At 36.3% G+C, this 13,283-nt stretch overlaps 1 protein-coding gene across 4 annotated transcripts in view; it reads right to left on the bottom strand.

Moving 5' to 3' along the window:
• The window catches only part of LOC123974763 (vitamin D3 receptor A), a 150,508-nt gene that overhangs the window by 75,493 nt on the left and 61,732 nt on the right, over positions 1–13,283 (bottom strand). The window lies entirely within an intron of this gene.

Below are 13,283 nucleotides of genomic sequence, written 5' to 3'. Positions count from 1 at the left end.
CCCTATGAAATAAACAGCAGAAGAGTAACACACACCAACGGGCCAACTGTGCACAAATGAATCAATATTTATCCATAAAAGAAAGATCCTCTGTTTGAAGTCTGATTCAAGAGATGAAGACACTTTAAGGAAGTCAAAAAGAAGAGGAGAGAAATTATGGAGGATGAAAGGAACACTGTATATAGTATTTTGATCAGTGGGTTAAAGTGATGGCCTGAACAGAATTTGTATAATATGGTCACACAGGACTGACACATGCTGATGTGACCGTATGAATATGTTTTATCTGAACTGACCAAAGTGGCTAAACCCTTTGCAAATGTTAATCAAGTAGGCTTAGCGGCTTAGTCAGATTTTGAATGTACTGACCAACAACCCCTTTTGTTATTTAGATGCTATCTTTGATGTATTATTGAATTGTAGATAGTAGAACCCGACCGATTAATCAGCTGATGAGCTAACTGCATTTAAATAGGTTGTGTTTCTAACTGTGATAAGTTTAGTGATAAGTAAAAAAGAAACAGACAGATCCTTCAATCATGTCCTGAGTGTTACATAGTTTGCCCACCAGAAGGCCCTCTGCAGCCCCCCTGTTGAAAACAACGCCACAAATCCACCACAAAACAAAGCAAGTAGCTGACCAGAGTCGAGCACAGCATACAAAACCAACCGAGTTCACAGTGAATTGGTTATGTGTCACATGAATTACATAATTTAAATAATAAAAATAGCCCTCATCACATCTCCTCTTAGCCTAAATGAGTCTGACAACATTTATGACCATACTTGCCAACCCTCCTGATTTTCCCTTGAGACTCCCATTTTTCAATGCCCTATCCCGGTTTCCTCCGGGGTCATAAAAGTATGTTTAATGTTCCAGTAGTTAAGTGGTGGAGTCTACGCTGCTGACAAACTTGACTGTAGATTTATTTCTTAAACAGTGTGGCAGTTCTAGTTAACAGTCCTATCATTTCTCCCTACTTCATCACTTCTAAATATTCTCTAACATCGCTTACAGCAGCTATGCCCATAGCTAAATTAGATTAGCCACAAAGCTAGCTAATGCCATGTTTATCAGTGGAAGAGCGTCAACGTTAATGAGTGTTTAAACTATAGCGTTTAACTTATTCTGCCTAAATGAAGTAATGGTAAATATATCTGCGAGCCGCATGTCTGTAACTTAGGGGACATGTTAATGAACGTGAGCTGAACAAGTATCGATCATGGCTTCCTAGCCAAACAAATTTCTCTCGCTCCTCTGTCAAAAGTAAAACATTTGTGTGAAATTTCAAAGTTGCAAGTCCTCATTGTAGATATTCATTCATTCAACAGCAGCGTTTTCTCTAGGTCACTTTATTATAGATGGTATGTTTTAGAGCCTGATGGTGGTTGAGAAATCATTTCTCGTAGGGTCCAAGCTGTTTCTGTTCCCGATTTTAGACTTTCTTGTTCAATTTTCTTTGTACAAGTTAGATAATGGAACAAGCTGACGCTTTGCTAAATTGCATTGCACGTCTTCAGTCAATGCGACAATAACACAGGCACAGTGCTAACATCGTTTAGGCAGTGTCGGCTCTGGGTCAATCTACATTTGAATTAGCACAAGTATTAGCACAATAATTATCATCCAATGTGAACAACTGGGGATAAATTATACTTCACGCACGGACCTCGTAGCTTGCTTTGGATATAATTAAATGTGCTGGTAAAGGGATAAACTAGATGTGAATATGCTACATCAAAAGTAGCCATTATGGCAGATTATGTGTGAGGTAAAATCCAAGTTTAGTTTCTCTCACTCTCTCTGCATTACAAATGGCTGAAAAAGATGCACAATCTAGCAGGAAATGGTAACACTCTACAGTAAGGGTACATGAATTATCATGGATTCATGCATGGATTATGCATTATTTATACATTAATATCTCATGAATCGTCAGGAACTAGCAGGAGTTCACTAGTCTTTCATTCTTGACTTCATGGATGAACAACACATTAATTAAAACATTAACTAAGATGAGTACATGATCACGAATTATGATTTATTAAGCATGATCATGATGTTTTCTTTGTTAGTGAAAAAAGAACTAGTCTTAACTATCCATCGTGGGTACAGTTAAAGTTATTGTACACCAATCATTAAAAACAATGATTTCATGCATGTAAGACTGTTCGAATTATTACGGGAATATACAAGAATCCACACCTCAAAGAGTTAATCAATTAAAGTGAGATATAATGTGTTTCATTAATCATGATCTAAGTTAATAAGCATGTTCATGTCTTCTTCATAGTAGCCTGCAGGTAAATTGGCAGACCCCAAAAGTGGCCGATCACAACACATGGATTCTGTTGACATCCAAATACATCATCAATAACTAAGCATTGGCTTCTCATGACTTCGTGTTTGTGTCCCCTAAACTAAAGTGCTGATTTTTTTCTTTTGAAACACTAATGAACAATGAGTTATTAATGATGGCAAAGTCCTGAAATTACATGAATATGAACATCAAGTTCAAACTTACACACACAATGTACAATGGAAAACAAAATTACTTTGATAATATTTTCTTTATTCTTAAAACAGTATAAGGCGGTGAAATGCAATGCCTGGGAAGAGCAAATAAGGAATTTGGTGCATGTACATGAACTTTAAGTGCCTTAAAACAGCTCACAAATGCTGTTAAAGGTTTTACAAAAAATGCTGAGAAAAGGTTTCACAAACAGCTTGGTATCTTCTTTTGATGTAAGGAGCCAACTTTTAAAATCAAAATGCTACTGATGCGGACAATGAGCTATTTAAAGCTGCAAGACTCGAAAAAACTAATCAAGAACTAAACAAATCAATTGCACAAACACATGGCAGCATAAACACATGGCAACATAAACACATGGCAGTACATAGCACATCCACACTAACTGCTTAGTTGTTGTAAATATCTAGTAAAGATCCATCAATCCATCATCTTTTTCTTAATGATACTTGCCTTACATGAAATAGATTAAGGTCTCTCTTATTAATTTGATCTCTGAAGCTAACACACAATTTATTTTCTCCAATCTATACCCTACAAATCAGGTACAGTCGAATGTCCTTCAATAAACGACCAAGTGTTCATTTCTTATGCTTATTTCTAAGCCAGTAGGTCCATTCTATGACTGCAAGATGCTCTTTCAAAAGCTTGGCATTTTAGAGTGCGAGCTCCACTAACAGGATCAACAAACCACCTTGAATGATTCAAGGTGAAATGCCTGTAGCCCAAATTGGTGAGAGCACCCCTATATGCCCTCCACTCATCACTAAGGATTAATGTCCCAGGGCGCACACGCTTCACCACTAATGGAATCAGATGATGGCAGGACCTCTTCTTGACCAGCCTCAGAACAGGTCTTCCATGCTTTTCTTTCACTCCGAACATGCCAAAAACCCACTCTTTGCACCTTCTTCGCATACTGTAAAAACAACATACCTGGTTAACACTTAAATTCACCATCAACATCATATATAAGTCATATAGCCTGACCCTAAAGGTTCTATTTTCATGTCGAAGCAGTGCGTCACAGTGACATTTTGGTCACACATATTTTAAAGCAACTAATATTGATAAAACCAAACACATTATTCATAAGTCACTTTCATGCTGCTGCTTCTTCAAATCCATTTCATTCAGCTCATTTAGAGTCCATATAAGTTACTCTCCATTCCTTGTTTTCACTGCTAGCTCCTGCTGCACTGCCACAGTGAGGTAAACAAAGCATTTTAGCATACATGCTGCTCAGGTGTGCACTGAAAAAAATTATACTTTGAACCAACCTAAATAAAATTACTGTGACTTGTTACAGCTAAATTTATTCTAAAATTTAGTCTTTAATTATATTATATATTATATTATTTATTTATATTTAATTATAATTAATTTAGTCTAAAATTATATTTTTGATTTGGTTGAAACTTTAATTTAATATCAATCAAAATATTACTTCTACACAAGAAAAAAAATACATGCACACAAAGTAAAAATATTGTTTAATATAGAGACTATGAATCTTTTTCTTTAACTTTGGTACAAGTTACATTTTTATTTTGGAAAAACCTACTTTTTACTATAACATCCAAGTATATTTACTTTTTCCTTTGGACTAAACTAATAAAAATGCTATAATTTGTTACAAGCAATTTTATTAACTTTAACCAACTAAATTTCTTCTTCAGTACAAACTATATTTTTTAATTATACCATAATCAATCTATTTTCTTTAGTTACAACTCTACTCTACTTATGTTGGTCAATATAATACATTTTTTTTTTACCATAAATACAAGATACATTTGCATTATTTTAAAATAATTTTCACTTATAATAAAACCAAATACCTTTTGTCAGTAAATGCTTAATTTAGTTGAGCTCCTGTAAATAAAGAATAAAATAATTTAATAAATATACAAAAAAAAAGAAGTCCAAAATGAATTTTGCTGACAGTTAGGCTAGCCGGTATGCGTTTTACAAATCAACACAAAAATAAGTCAGTGCATAAGAAAGTTTAAGACACACATTACCATTACTATTACTGCCATTGCGAAATTTGACATTCACATTTTCATTGTTGATATAAGTGCCACAATATTTATACCACAGACACTACTGTTCACACAGAAAATCAGAAAGGCCAGTTTTTAATAAAAGTCTGTTTCTCTCTTATTTACACCAACAATGGCCCCTTCCATTTTCCCGTATCCAAATGTCTTTCTTTGATACATCCATATCTAGAGATACTCAGAATGCACACTCTGCATGTTATGTTCTTGAGTTCTATATCCATGAATATTTTCTGCAGTCCATAAAAGCTGTATTTTACCTCACTCAGATACAGTCCCCTCCAAAAGTATTGGAACGGTAAGGCAAATTCCTTTGTTTTTGTTGTTCACTGAAGACATTTGGGTTTAAGATCAAAAGATGAGTATGAGACAAGATTTCAGAATTTCAGCTTTTATTTCCTGGTATTCACATGTAGATGTTTTCTGTATGTAAATTCTCTGAGAGCTCAGTACCAACACTATAAATCTGGATACAGTCAGAAATATGACTTAACAAAAATAGTATTCCAGGCTTTAAGTCATTTACTGAACAATCCTTATGACTTCTTCTGAGTTCGAAACTGGACAAGTGACACAAAAGTCCCTCCAAATCTTGTACAAGTAAAAGTTTGCATGCACATTGTGGCATCCATAATGTCTGTGTTCAAGATTGTGTTTAAGGAATTCAGATTTTTGTGAATTCGCATTTAATTTATAGACACAGTTATGTTTGTTTTAAAGGAAAAGGTGAGATTTCATATTGTAGTTTTTGTTGGGTCAGTTACACTATCCATAGTAATCACTACAGACTGCTATTAAATCAATTATTTTCAATTATTAAGAAATAATATTCAAAATAAAATTAACTTTGCATTTGCATAAGCTAACTTTAATGTTAGTTATCTGTAAAGTAGCCTAGTTGTCCAACCTGCCACTAACCATAATTGTGAATAAAAAACAATTATCCCTGTTAAAGTACAATTTTGACTGCTTGTCTAAAATGACATTTCCTGGCTGTGTTTCCACGTTGTTCACTTTCGAAAGTGAGGTAATGGAGGACAGCAAAACGCTGGCGAGCAAGGAGCAAGCTGATGTGATGTCATGTGGTCACATGACATGCAAACCTCTGGTTTGAAGTAAAAATACTATTTAAGTAAAAGTGTCATGTGCATTTACTTTTTTCTAGAGGGTTCGTTACTTGCTTTAAGGCAAACTGACCAAAACGGGTTAGTCCAGTATAAAAATGCACTTTAAATGAATGTTTTTCAGTGTGTCTGTGTGCTCACATACTGTCACTAAAAAAGCCACACTTTTAAGTGAAGGTTCATCATTTGTTCACCTGATGCTTTTAAAGAAATCATGTAGTCTTTGTTGCAGCATTGGATTACAGTTACACTTATAACAGACTTATCAGACATTTTTGCTAGGCTAGCTAGCTACAGTAATGTTAACATTAATCAACCAGTGTCAATGAGAGAAGCTAGCTGTGATACCAGTTCCAAATCTGATTCAAAGATGAATCATGAGAGAGACTTTATTGTCATTGTATACAAAATACAGTGAAATGCAGTTTAGAGCAAAACATTGAACTTAGCACCTTTAAAATAGCATATAAGCAATAAGCAATGAGGATTTCTATAAAATAGTGTTAAAAAACATCAAATCCATTTCTCTTGATATATACTGTATGTATAGGCTATATTTATATAAAAATCCTATAGGAGGACGCACCCACATTTTTTTTTTGCTTCCGACGCCTATGTAACATTACAGTTTAACTTTTGTTCAACAGAGGAGAAATGGAAGAACAGATATATTCCCCTTATAATTCAATTTGGCTCATAAATCAGCTCTTTTTCCCTTTAATATCGGTATCGGCCACCAAAAACCCATATCAGTTGGGCTCTAGTAGACAGTGTACATACAGACAGGAATCAAGCGGAGAAAGGGTTTTGATATGCAACAAAGCTCCTGGCTCATATGGTTCACCCCGTTTACAATTTGAGCTACCAGGGACCCCTGTTTTTTCAATACTTTTTATTTTTATTTTCTTTTACTGAATAAGCCTAACTGTATTTCATTGTACATAATTGTTAATGTAATTGTATTTGATTGTATATAGAGCGTACACGTACTATGTAGAATGTTGACAGTTTCTACTTTTATTGTGTTTTGTTCTTTATACATTCTTCTGTGCTGCAGTGCCAACTTGAATTCCTCAATAAATGAACATCTTATCTTAACACAAAGGTGCCTGGGTACTTAACTACAGGAAGTGGAGTGAAATGTTTGGCAGTGCAGATTAGATTAATATTGTCCAACTAACTATAACTAACTAAGGGTGTCTGTATTTGTCTAACACTATATTGCATTTTACTACCTTTATTATTAATTTAATGTCACAATAAAGGGTCGTGTTTACTTCCCTAATATACTTATTCCCTAATATGTAATATTTTGATAATTCAATACAGGACGATGTTACAATTAAAGATTCACCCTTTTCCAAAAGGGAAAGTTAAAATGAAAAACTGTAGAAGATACAAGGAAAAGACTCAAAATGTAAATATCCAATTCAACAAACACATGTTTAGCAGATTTGGCCCTGTAGACAAAAAAACACTACAGAGAAAGATAGAGAGACAGAGGGGAAGCAGGCGAGCGCGTAAGTGAAGGATGGAGACAAACATAGACAGACACCATTAGCTCTCATTAGATCTTGGCTAGTTGAAGCTTCAGCACTGGTTCCGAAACACACACAAGCCACGAGCTCCTCAGTTCCACTACCCAGAACACAGAACATCAGGAAAGCAGGACACATACTTCACATGTAAGCAAAGGGGCTAGTCTCATTCACAAACATATCAGTGATTTCAGGCTAGGTGTGGTACGCTGACAGGACAGATGTGCACACAAAAACAAGACATAAACCATTAGTCATCATGTCACAAAAACAGCCTTTTTTCTGATGCAGCAGCAAGTGAATAATGAAAAAGATGTAGAGGGCAGCATGTCAAACATCTCAACAGATCTGCAAAAACAACACCAAAACAACCTGCAGTTTCATTAGTGGTGCTGATTAACAACGGTGCGAGTAGGCGCCAGATCTGATATTAACAACTCTGTGGTAATTTCTCCATTAATCACTTCAATCACTCAATCTACCTGTATCCAGAATCTGTTATCCCCCCATCTCCTCTATTAACAAAGAGCAGTGTACATCACATTTTAAGCAGTTGCTTTCTCCGGTTAAAATGATAAAACATTGGGTAAACAAACGCTCATTCATCTTTTCATAAGAACACCAGTCGGAGTAAACCTCAAGTAGGTTGTAGCCAAACCAAGAAGCAATCTAACATCAGATGGCCAATGCTGAGCTAACCATGTTTACTAACCTCCGGTTACTAGCGCGTCTTTGTTTGGGTCTTGTTGTATGAAGTTTTAAAGCCAAAGTTTATGATGAATGGCGGAGCAGCTGCTGCTGTTTGTTGTCCTCTCTCACGTGCGGCCGCGCGAAGCTGATACTACGCGTTACATAGGCAGGTTATAGGTAACGCAGGGAGGGTATAACAGCACCCTCATCAGACGTTTCCTAAAAATAAACATTGTTCACGAGTCCCGCACCTCAAGTCCGAGTCTCAAGTCGAGTCTGAAGTCACAGTGCGAGTCGAGTCTCCATCTCACAGCACACAGCCAAGATAACAAAAAAGTGGCTACAGGACAACTCTGTGAATGTCCATGAGTGGCCCAGCCAGAGAGATCTGATCTGAAAATGGCTGCGCATCGACACTCCCCATCCAGCCTGAAGAAGCTTGAGAGGTCCTCCAAAGAAAAATGGGAGAAACTGCCTAAAAATAGGTGAGCCAAACTTTAAGCATCATACTCAAAAAGACTTGAGGCTATAATTGGTGCTAAAGGTGATCTGATTTTTAATACATTTGCAAAGATTTTAAACAAACTTCTTTCACATTATCATTTTGGGGTATTGTTGGAAGAATTTTGAGGAAAATAATGAATTTCATCCATTTTGGAATAATTCTGTAACATAACAATATGAGGAAAAATTGAATTATACTTTCCAGATGCACTCTATTATTTAATCAATGCAGGAAAGTAGATACATAGTTATTGTGAAAATGTACATGTGCATTTTTACACAGCTCCACATCTCTTAAGAAAAGTAAGTAAATACCTGTATGCAATATGGCTGATTTCTTCCTGACTCACCAAAGTAGACATCCTTTGGTTCGTGGTTAGCCAGCTGACTGTCCAAGGATGGCATGTTTACAATATAGAAGTAGAGCTGTGTTGTTTTGTCAGGCTAGTCCGCTGTTCACCTCGTATGCCCTGTTTACAGCCTTGTGACTCAATGCACCTAAAGTCCTTGCTGGTGTTGACACAATAACAAACTTCAATGCTACATCAATAGCATTGCAGAAGACTGAACACCAAAAACTGATTGCAAACTTTACCAACTCTGACTAGTATAATCCACAAGATTAATTCCCACTTCAAAGTCATGTCCTGAGGTTTTGCATGTTCAAACTGGTATAATTAAAACAGAAAAGGCTTAAATACACAATGTCTGGATCTTAAGTCAAATTTCTGTTGTCATGGCAACGGCAGCCGAGGCATCCTTGCTTATCAACCCATCCCATCTTTTTTTCATTCCTCTTTCTTCTTTGCCTTTGCTGGTCATATGTCCCTCCGTTTTCACTAATCTCACTCTCCATCCTCAGCTGTAATGTCCATGTTGATTCTGAGAGCTATGCAGAGTCAGCTACAAGTGACATCTAATGTCAACAAATGAAAAATTTAGTGAGAGGGATAATTTTGCCAGATTACAGCAGAACCACTCTGTTTGTTTTTGCTGATGGTATTTTCCTCTCTTTAGTGGTGAGCAGTGCAGCCGAGTGCCATCTTGCCATGTTAAAATGCATAAACCACCTCATACCACATAAACACTAGGTTCCTTGAGGCAAACCATTAAGACCCCGTCACATACAGTGTGTGAAAGAAACATTCATTGAAGCATATTTGGCAGTCCTTACTGAATCACTAGAATTGTTTTATGATTCCACGCATATGACTAAGTATCTAATTCAGATAATGAATTCGTTTTGAACTATTGTCAATTACAGTGCATTTGTCTTAGTGTCCTGTCCGACAGTCTATATTGTTTTTGCACTCAGTCTCTCTTGCACTATTACATTATGATTTATTCAGTTTATTATGTTTTATGCCGCATACTGTATGTCTTGCATTGTTTAGTGTCTACTTGTTTAACTGCTGCACCATAGGCTCCTGGGAAATGGCATTTCATCCCAAATGTATACTTCTATATGGGTGGGTGGACAAAAAACAAAGTCTGAGTCTCACATTAAGGACAACAACCTAATTATAGTTACAGAACACCAAAGAATTATGCAAATATTGATCAACAAACGTGATCTGATGCATTTAGAAAATAAATATCTTTAAAGTGTTAAATAAAGTATAAAATAATGGTCCAAATACTATTTGAGAGGCTTTTCCTCACACATAATTTATGAAAAAAAGCAAAAGCATCCATCAGCATTCATACCAATAACTGCCATAACTGCCCCCACCCACAGGCCAGATAACAACAGTGTCTACATTGTTGTACATCTGTCATGATCCTGTCTGTGTGTCTTGTTGGGGAGTCTGGGTTTTTGTTTCATGTCTTTGTTCCTAGTCCTGTGCCTTAGTTCATGTCGTAGTATTTGCTTCTAGTTCTTTCTCTGCATCATTTTGGTTAGTCTGCTCTGTACTCTGTGCCATCTTCTAGTTCTGTGTTCTCGTTTAGGTTTTGTCTTTTATGATCCCTATGTTATAGTTGGTCAGTGTTTGTCTGTTTAAATGGGTTTCTGTTATTGTCTGAAGTTAGATTATTGTCTGGTATTTTGTAAGATGTGTTCTGTCTGTGTTGGTTATTAATTTTGCCCCATGTCTGCCTGTCAAGTGTTCCGTCTGTTCCCATCTCTCTGTTTTCCCTGCTGTCTCTCTGCCTGCCTCGTTAACCTTGATCCCTGTCACCTGTGTTGTTCCTGCCCTGCTCGTTAGTCCCTGTGTATATATACCTGGTGTTTCTGTTTAGCCTTTGTCTGGTCATTGTAGCTTGTAATGCTCTGTTCTGTTATGTCCTCTGTCTGCCTGTTTTTCTCCAGCCAGTTCTTGGATTACCAGTTTGATTATTTGTTCATTGGGATTGTTTATTTTATTTTGAATACCCTGAACTCATCCACTCTGTAAGTGTGCTCGCTTTTTGTTGATTAAATCTTTGAATGGAACCTGTCAGCCTTGTGTCCTGCTTTTGGGTCCTCCAACCTGCTCACCCAACCATGCATCCTGACAACATCCTTCAAAAGCTCCAAGTACCTCTCTTGTGACTTTTTATCTGCTTTTCTTTTCTCTTTCACTACAGCCCTTTCTATGCCCCTTAATGGCCAGTAAAACTGATGTGCTGCATTGTGTCAGTGTCTCATGCTTCGCTCCATCATAAATCTTATGTTACAGTTACAACAACAAGATCACATGACTGGGGAGGAGGAAGAGGAACACGTACCATGCTATATAATAAGAATCACTACTCTACATATTATGCCATAAACTTGGATAGGCTTCGACTACCCAGTGTGTGTGATACTGTGTTTGAGGCTTTCTGTTAAATGGAGCATGTAGTGGACCAAAACCTGCACCAGTATCATCAAATATCAACACCATGATTGAGCATTTTCTCACTACAACCCTGAGACCGATGCTGATACCTAATGAAGATCTGGTGGCCTTTAGTACAATGTGCTGTTTTCACAATCTAAGAAATACTGTCAGAAACCACAGTCTGACAAAACTGATTGTGGACTTTGTTAAGAAATTGGAAGAAAAGTTTTTGAAAAGAAAAGTGGTGTAGCTGAACAACAAATCAGATAAAATCAGCACTCCACTTTAGTGGATAAAATTTTTTGACCACTTCTACTTTATCTCAGTCCTAAATCCCCTTTATAATAAAGTGTAGCTGCTACACCATTTCTATGATTGATTTATAATTGGGACTGTATTTCAGTACTGTGAATAGCTATATAGGACGACAGACAAATTTATTATTTCAACTTTTATTCTGCTGTGGATCCTTGGAAATCTTTCAAGAAGCCCACTTGGAGAACTCCTCATAACACCATCCAGAATCCAAAAGGAGCTTATTTCAGTTATTTTATGGCTGTAAGTCCTACACTGCTAAAATTCCAATATGATTTTTAGTGGCGCTAATTAGCAGAGTTTCAGGAGCGGGACCACACATCAATCACGTCACCCCCGACATTTCTATAAATACCCACACAACCCATCTCCTCTTCTTCGCTCTAATTCTGCACCTGAAACCACACCAAGCAACATCATCTCGAGCACGCTAAGCTGTCGCTATGATCCCATACCACAGTGGAGGTTCTAGACCAATTTTACTGAGGGGGCCAGACTGGGGCCAGCTGTTTAGTCAGAGGGGCACATTCAATCTGGGACAAATGAGACAAAGGAAACGTTCAAGCTTTAAAAAAGTCTTGTTTAGTATATGATGTAATGTTTTACTATGTTTCAATAACTTACAGTTATTTGTTTCAGTAACAGGATCTTTCCAGTAACTTGTAGTTTTATTAAATTACATTATTCATAAAAAAACAACGTTCCTGTTAACTTTAGCTCAAGTTACAGTACATTCTTTGGTGCAACACTTCTTTGTAAGGCTTAATGAACAGTATAAGCTCTAGTGTACTAGACATTCTCTGGATGTCAATTTTGTATCCCACTATAACTTTTGCTAGGAAACAACAAACATCTCCATATTCATCCCTGTTAGTTGTCATGATGTGAAATATACACAAAATAAAATACTTTATAGTAGGCCATCATCTGTGCATTATAAAGGGGGTACATATTTTATGGCAAGTTGAAAATACAGTCTGAAATAATGTATCCCACTATAACTTTTGCTAGTAAAATAGAAACATCTCCATATTCACCCCTGTTATTAGTCCCAGTGTGAAGTATACACAAAATAAAATACTTTATAGTAGGCCATCATCTGTGCATTATAAAGGGGGTACATATTTTATGGCAAGTTGAAAATACAGTCTGAAATAATGTATCCCACTATAACTTTTGCTAGTAAAATAGAAACATCTCCATATTCACCCCTGTTATTAGTCCCAGTGTGAAGTATACACAAAATAAAATACTTTATAGTAGGCCATCATCTGTGCATTATAAAGGGGGTACATATTTTATGGCAAGTTGAAAATACAGTCTGAAATAATGTATCCCACTATAACTTTTGCTAGTAAAATAGAAACATCTCCATATTCACCCCTGTTATTAGTCCCAGTGTGAAGTATACACAAAATAAAATACTTTATAGTAGGCCATCATCTGTGCATTATAAAGGGGGTACATATTTTATGGCAAGTTGAAAATACAGTCTGAAATAATGTATCCCACTATAACTTTTGCTAGTAAAATAGAAACATCTCCATATTCACCCCTGTTATTAGTCCCAGTGTGAAGTATACACAAAATAAAATACTTTATAGTAGGCCATCATCTGTGCATTATAAAGGGGGTACATATTTTATGGCAAGTTGAAAATACAGTCTGAAATAATGTATCCCACTATAACTTTTGCTAGTAAAATAGAAAC

This window comes from Micropterus dolomieu, linkage group LG08 (genome assembly GCF_021292245.1).
Source record: "Micropterus dolomieu isolate WLL.071019.BEF.003 ecotype Adirondacks linkage group LG08, ASM2129224v1, whole genome shotgun sequence".
NCBI lineage: Eukaryota > Metazoa > Chordata > Actinopteri > Centrarchiformes > Centrarchidae > Micropterus > Micropterus dolomieu.
This window is presented reverse-complemented; position numbering and strand designations above follow the sequence as displayed.